General features: G+C 32.8%; 1 long non-coding RNA gene across 1 annotated transcript; it reads left to right on the top strand.

Annotated features, from left to right (window-relative positions):
* Positions 1-5,013: 5,013 nt before the first annotated feature.
* On the top strand, positions 5,014-6,578 carry LOC141683616 (uncharacterized). Its single transcript, XR_012560372.1, has 2 exons — positions 5,014-5,615; positions 5,755-6,578. It is a non-coding gene; the product is annotated as an uncharacterized LOC141683616 (long non-coding RNA).
* Positions 6,579-7,623: the final 1,045 nt, after the last annotated feature.

Here is a 7,623-nt window from a genome sequence, read left to right as displayed (position 1 = left end):
GCCGTGTGTGCAAATATATGATGATTTTTATTGTACATGTTCCAAGGTAAAGGTAGGTGATCATGGAAACAATCAGGTTCAAACAATTACTTCCTATATTACAAATATTAGTATGAGTTGTTTATATATTAATTACTATTTTATGAATTTGGAGTGTTTCTGGTGAAAATATTTATGATTGAAGACCAGTCGAAATTTGACACGCAACCTTTTAGGAGTATCTTTTATCGTGTGTTCATAGACGGAGGCCACATAAAATCAGTATTACTATCATCAAACAATCAGACCAGGTTTTTCCAGCAAAAGATCCGGAAAAAGATTTTGCTGTTCTAAATCCTCTCCAAAAAAATCAACTGATCCATTTTATGATAAAATTTTCGTATCAGTAGGGCTCATTTGACAAATCTGAATAATAATTTCTGAACGATTATATGTAATTAATCTGAATGCTCAACTATCAACTTGTAATATTGTTTGTTAAATTAATAAAAAAAATATGAATGATAAAATTAATATTTTTTAAATTTAATGATATTAAATTTATTTACTTCATAGTATTATTATGTTATAGTACTGTATGTACTTATTTTTTTAATTAATTATCTTAAACTAAATTTAAGTAATTCTTATAAAACTTTGAAAATTTCACAATAATTTTTTTATTAATTAATATTACATTTATTTAATAAAATTATATTATTAACTACATCCTCATCTAAGTTATGTAAATTATAAAATACAGTCCGCAAAGGTTGTCTCAGTTGTTTAAAGAGAGGATAACTATTCTCTTGGTCACCTGTTCGAATTTCACGGGAGAATAATTTATGATCCCGTGATTTGCAGGCTATTGCGGGAACCTGGTAGGGTTTACCCAGTGTACACCCGAAGGGTAGCGGCTGCGGGTTACTTATGATAAAAAAAATAAATTATAAAATACAATATGTTAAATAAATAAAGTTAAAAGAATTATAATAAAGTTTATAATAAAATTTGATTTCCACCTAAATTAGGTAGAAAGTGGAGGTGCCAAATAGGTGGGGAGTTGAGGTGAAACCAGTGGGAACTAGGATTTCATAACTGAGTGGGCATCACTTACATTAAAAATAAATATATTATTATCTCATAATACATTAATCTATTTTAATAAATAACTAATATGACTAATCTCTAATAATCGTTGTTTTTGGCACCTGAATCCTACAGGACGTCATGTTTTCAAAACGACGTAATATTACTTTATTATCAATTTTACACAGAAATTCCTTCTCGATATATACTATCAAACTATCATTTATCCACTCATCTCCCATCGATTTCTCAAATCCGTCTTCACTATATTCATTGCTGAAAAAACTCTTTCTACCGAAATTGTGATCACGGGTAAAAGTATTGTCAATTCAATTAACCGGTATACCAACGAAAAAGTTTTGGAAAATTCTTATCTTATTTCACCTCATATATATACTATAAACAATATAAACAAGATACTATACATGTTTGGAGGGGCAATGGACCCCAACCCCCCTTTCCTTCCGCCTCTGGGTGAAATTGCTGAGGAATGGTTTTGCAAAAATTTTTGGAATGATCGATTCAGATTCAGAATCGTCCTACATAATAAATGTTAAATAAATATTCTGAACTTGGAAAAATGACGGGTACGGTTCAGTTAGACTCGTTCACCCATAAAGAAACGAAGAGCAACTAATACGCATTTTTACTTTTAAAATTGGGTGCCAAAGTTGATGATTGTGACGTTGGACATCGGTTAAAAAGACCTTAGACATCGGTTAAAAACCGATGTCTATGTAAAAAATGTATGATGTCTTCGCGACTGATGTTAAAGATAATTTCTCAAAGACATCGGTTAAAAACCAATGTCTAAGTAATATTACACATCGTTTCTGGAAAATTTCTGATGTCTAATTCACATTCTTGTTATTTAATTGTGTAGTGTCAAGTTCAGAAATGTAATATTAGGACGATTAGGCCTATTTAAAACTATAACACACAAGCAATATTTATAAATTAACATCGATTAAAAATAAAAAACCGATGTCTCATACCTATTAGACATCAGTCATTTATAAAGAACCGATGTTAATTTGAACAATAGACATCGATTGTATTTTAAGTACCCGATGTCAATGTTGACAATAGACATTGATTGTTTTCTAAATAACCGATGTTAATATGATAAATAGACATCGGGTGTTTATTTTTGAATCAATTTTATTGCCCTGTTTTTAGTGATGTCTTTGTGATTTTAAGATATTGCTTTCATATGTGTAAATTAATGTATATTTGTGATTTTTAACATCAGTTCTACAACAACCTAAAAATTAAAACACAAATTGAATCAAAGTCATCTCATAACTATAAAAAAAATCGTCTCCATAACCTCACATCCAATTAGCACAGACTGCAACTTTTTGGGGTACCCTCTTTAAACTAGGGAAAAGAAAAAAAAATATACATTAAGATATATAGTCCAAAGATGTAGCAGTTTACAATTCATCCTTAATGTCTGTCATCCTCCTTGGCACTATCAGCTCGTTGGAAACATTCTGGCAGTTCTTGTCTTCATAATTCATTAGGTATTGCATAAGGTATATTGATCAAGTGAAGTTAGTTTTCCGTTCGACTTTGTGCTGCAAAAAGCAATAAATTTGACAATTAGACACAACCTAGAGTGAAACTGTATTGTGGATTCATACAAACTACAATACAAATACCTCTCAAATCTAAGGAGTTTTGCCAGGCTGTTTCTGTTTGCTACATCCTCAATTATTCCAAGTTTTATTGATTTTCCAAACTCATTCCAAAATATTATATATTGGCCCTTCTTCTCATAAACCACCTACTACTGTCTACATAGTTAGCAATGTACCAGCTAATGCAAATTTCATAAGAATAGACCAAAAGTTAGTGGGACAGGTTGTTATCTTTGATTTTACAGAGGGAGGTTGAAGCTTTAGTATTATAGACCGAGTCAAAGAGCCATGGGATGCTTAGGAGCCAGTGCACTCATAAAAGTAAAGTGTTAAAAGAAGATTAAAGTCAAGTTGTTTAAACATCATACACATCTGAAAGAACAAACACAAAAAACGGTCATCCAGGACATTTACTAGATCTGTTGAACATGATTTGCTTTAATCACTACTATTGTTATTATCTATATTATTGGATTATATCTATTTTATAATGGGTCGTCACTTTAATGGTAAATTAATTTTTTATAGCATATATTAATATACTTAATGAGCTTGTTTCTACTCTACATTAAGCCTGAACTAGCAAGTAAACAAGGAAGAATACCAAAGTTTTTACCACCTAATTTACCTAACCAATTAAGTAAAATAATTAAACATGTGGACAAGATCAATAAGACAAAGAAGAAAACACAATACAAGTACCTGATACTCCATAAATTTTTCAGCATGCTTTCTTTCTTCTTCACTCGAATCCTTGAAAAATTTACAAAGAAAACACATGTTCAAGATAGTATCAAATAATTGAATCTAACCATATGCAGAAACTGCAAAAAAGTAAAATATCTGAAAGCTTACTTAGCCAAACCAAACTCTTTATACTTTTACAAACATAGGTGCTCATGAATTTCAGATAAGTAAATATATATACATTAACTGCTTCCATCAGATTATTCAGCTAATTACTTGATCAATTCATTTTTCTAGTGTATTTTGCTGCACATACATTCTATCAGTGGGACTACAACTGTAGTCGAAACAGTCCTGCGCTAACACCAATATAGCCCATCTTCTGGGCAAGAACAAACCCCACATAAACCTAGGAGAGGATCTCCCAGCAACTACTCTGCAACAAGACTTGTATTTTCCGGGTTATAGAAAGTGGAGGTGCCAAATACGGTGGGGAGTTGAGGTGAAACCAGTGGCGGAACTAGGATTTCATAACTGAGGGGGCATCACTTACATTAAAATAAATATATTATTATCTCATAATACATTAATCTATTTTAATAAATAACTAATATGACTAATCTCTAATAATCGTTGTTTTTGGCAACTGAATCCTACAGGACGTCATGTTTTCAAAACGACGTAATATTACTTTATTATCAATTTTACACAAAAATTCCTTCTCGATATATACTACCAAACTATCATTTATCCACTCATCTCCCATCGATTTCTCAAATCCGTATTCACTATATTCATTGCTGAAAAAACTCTTTCTACCGAAATTGTGATCACGGGTAAAAGTATTGTCAATTCAATTAACCGGTATACCAACGAAAAAGTTTTGGAAAATTCTTATCTTATTTCACGTCATATATATACTATAAACAATATAAACAAGATACTATACATGTTTGGAGGGGCAATGGACCCCAGCCCCCCCTTTCCTTCCACCTCTGGGTGAAATTGTCGAGGAATGGTTTTGCAAAAATTTTTGGAATGATCGATCCAGATTCGGAATCGTCCTACATAATAAATGTTAAATAAATATTCTGAACTTGGAAAAATGACTGGTACGGTTCAGTTAGACTCGTTCAACCATAAAGAAACGAGGCTTAAGAGTTTAAGAGCAACTAATACGCATTTTTAGTTTTAAAATTGGGTGCCAAAGTTGATGATTGTGACGTTGGACAATAAATTTTGAGAGACATTTTAAGCAATACGAGTGCCGGACATTAAAAGGGTAACCATACGGAAAATAGAAGTGACGTGCAACTTTTATTATAACTATCCTGCATGGTATTTCATTAATAGTATTGTATTAAATATTTTACACATTTACACCTAAAAGACTCTTTGTGAAAATACTTTTTTCATTTGCGTACATAATCCTTTTGGGAACATTGATAGAGCACCGGTGAACGATGAAAGTACCTTGATTTTGAACATACGCTTTCTGGGCTCTGAGATTAATACCGTCCATATTATTTTTCAATGAATTTCCTTTGCCATATATTTTAACTAACTGCAGTTTAATAGATCAAGTGGTTCATTTTGCATTACTGGTCAGTGTACATTGTTTTACAGTAACAGAGAAAGAAAAGGCCTATACAAGATTAGGGTTGTTATTTGATGTTTACTTCCATTGCCTCTGGGTGCCCATGCCTCCATGGGTTTCAAAAAAGTATGTATTGTTTTACATGGGACTCGCATATTTGACAATATTAATCTACATAATATTACTCTCTGTGCCCCCAGAATGTGAAATTTGAAAGTGCCGCTGAGGATTATATCCTGCCTCTGCCGCTGATTGCCTCTAGGAAATCTTCATAGGAATGTCTACACAATTTCTTTAAAGAAATATTTCTGAAGAGAAAAATAGTCAAAAGATAGTTGAAGTAATTTCTGGATCAGGTTTGTTTATCTGAGCTAATTCATGTTTTCTAGCTAAAGGTGATTCTACATGCTACAGGTTTTGCGTATATGTATGTTACACTGTTAAGAATTATGTAGATCTTCTCAGGACGGATTGCGGAACACAAATGAGGTTAGGGGAGGGGAATGACAGCGGATGTTTCAGATCAATTTGACCTATTGGACACTTCAAGAGGCAGTGATTATATCCTCCCTTGCAAAGCTCTGTATTGATGTTCGAGTTGATAACTACTGCTATGCAAGGTATTTTACCTTCTCTGCAAAAAAACATCGATGATTCCACGTGTGTAGATCTGTAACTTGTTTTACTAAGTAATAAGTTGATGAACATCTAACAATCCTTGCTGATGACAAATCTAGCTACATGTAACCATTTCAACAGGAGTATGGAGAAGCAGTTGAACTACCAAAGCACAAATCTTCCCACCAAACCATATATTAGTCTAATGAAGTTGCACCTTCCCTCAACCATCCCCTCTATTTAAGGCTAATGAAGCCAACACCAGGACATACACTCATTACTCAACTAAAGCTCGAAACAATTTGCTTGATCACATCTACCCGAAAGATGGCCAACTCATTTCACTCATCGACTCTCTTAGTACTCGTAATTGTCACACTAACATCAATGTGTGCCACAGACTTCTCTGTAGATGCTCGCCACCTATTAGAGACAACCTTGCCTGAACTTCCAAAACCCGAACTGCCATCATTGCCTGAGCTTCCGAAGCCTGAACTCCCATCATTCCCTAAAGTCGAACTTCCAAAACCCGAACTGCCACAATTGCCCAAGATGGAACTACCGCCAATGCCCCATGTCCCAACTCTACCAAAGCCAGAACTGCCACATTTCCCTGAGATGCCTCATATGCCCGAACTTCCGGAGCTTCCTAAGCCCGTACTACCAGCACTACCAAAGGACATCCACGTCCCAACTATCCCTTTTCCTCACTCAAACACTCCATGAACACATTTATATACGTTACGGCGGCTGCACTTTAATAATTTATATCTGTTGTCTATTGTTTGATGTTCAGAGTCCTAGAGACCGCTTCGTGTTGTGATCTTGTTTATCTGTTTGCATACTTAGTTCTATGTACTTCCATTATCCTTATGTATCAATATTATATACTTATGAAGTTTGTATCTGGTTCTTGTTACTCTCTTGTGTCAACATTATGATTTAATCGATTCCCTTGAACCTCAGTGCAGATCTGGTTCCTCTAGCATGAAACATCAACATGCAAACATGTCAGAGGTTAAGAGTTCTACTCAAAAAAATATTGTCATTCCTCCTTACAAAAGGCTGTGTAATTGGCATGCAAGAACAATTTTTGAATATTTTCGAATCTTTATTTCGTATCACGATATCCCCACAATTATTCGTTAATTATTCAGTTCGATAATTTGTTTGAAACCAAAGATGGTTATCATGGGGTAAGATTTTCTTATTTTCACTACATTTCATTTTCATTCTTAGACAAAATAAACATGTGACTTGACCTATTGCGGAATCTTAAGACGTGAAAACATTTGTGTCCGTCACAATAGCTCATTTTCATTGACAACCAAATCAAATTATTGGACAATTAAATTCTTTTGTTGTGGACTTATGGTCTATTATTAAACTAATTTGTACAATTTTAAAACTTCCAACAAAATAAACTCATATTCATTTTTAAAAAGATACTAAAAAAATTGAGAATATTTTTAACGACTCTAACATTTTTCACTTTCAAACACGTTGGAAAATAAAAATGGTACGTAATAGTCTATATGTTTATGTGATATACATGTATTCGGAGTATAATAAACAGATAATTAATTAATTGTGGGGAAGATAACAGTCTGTTTTTTGAATGTATTTTTTTAAAAATTATAATGAACATCATAAAATCATTATATTTATATATATATATTTCTGAAGTAGTTTTATCTGTGTTTTTTTCTGAGAAAAGGATTGGTTTGGAAAGCAACTTTCCTAATTCAGACACGATATTCTTTGAAAAAATCCAAAGCAGAAGATTTTCACGTTTAACACCTTCACAACCTATTACTTTATTCATTTTTATGCTGAAATGAATAGAAGAAATTTATCACCTTTACGTATTAGTACAAAAGTCTCTTAGTTTGAACTAGCTCAAATTTAACTATTTAAGTCACTGTTTTATTCCAATTTGTTACCAAAACTGGAAACGGTTGAAAAAGTTAAAAACTAGCTGTGGGAAAATTGAATTTACTACACTTGCAC

Source organism: Apium graveolens, chromosome 9 (genome assembly GCF_009905375.1).
Source record: "Apium graveolens cultivar Ventura chromosome 9, ASM990537v1, whole genome shotgun sequence".
In the NCBI taxonomy this organism is placed as follows: Eukaryota; Viridiplantae; Streptophyta; class Magnoliopsida; order Apiales; family Apiaceae; genus Apium; species Apium graveolens.
This window is presented reverse-complemented; position numbering and strand designations above follow the sequence as displayed.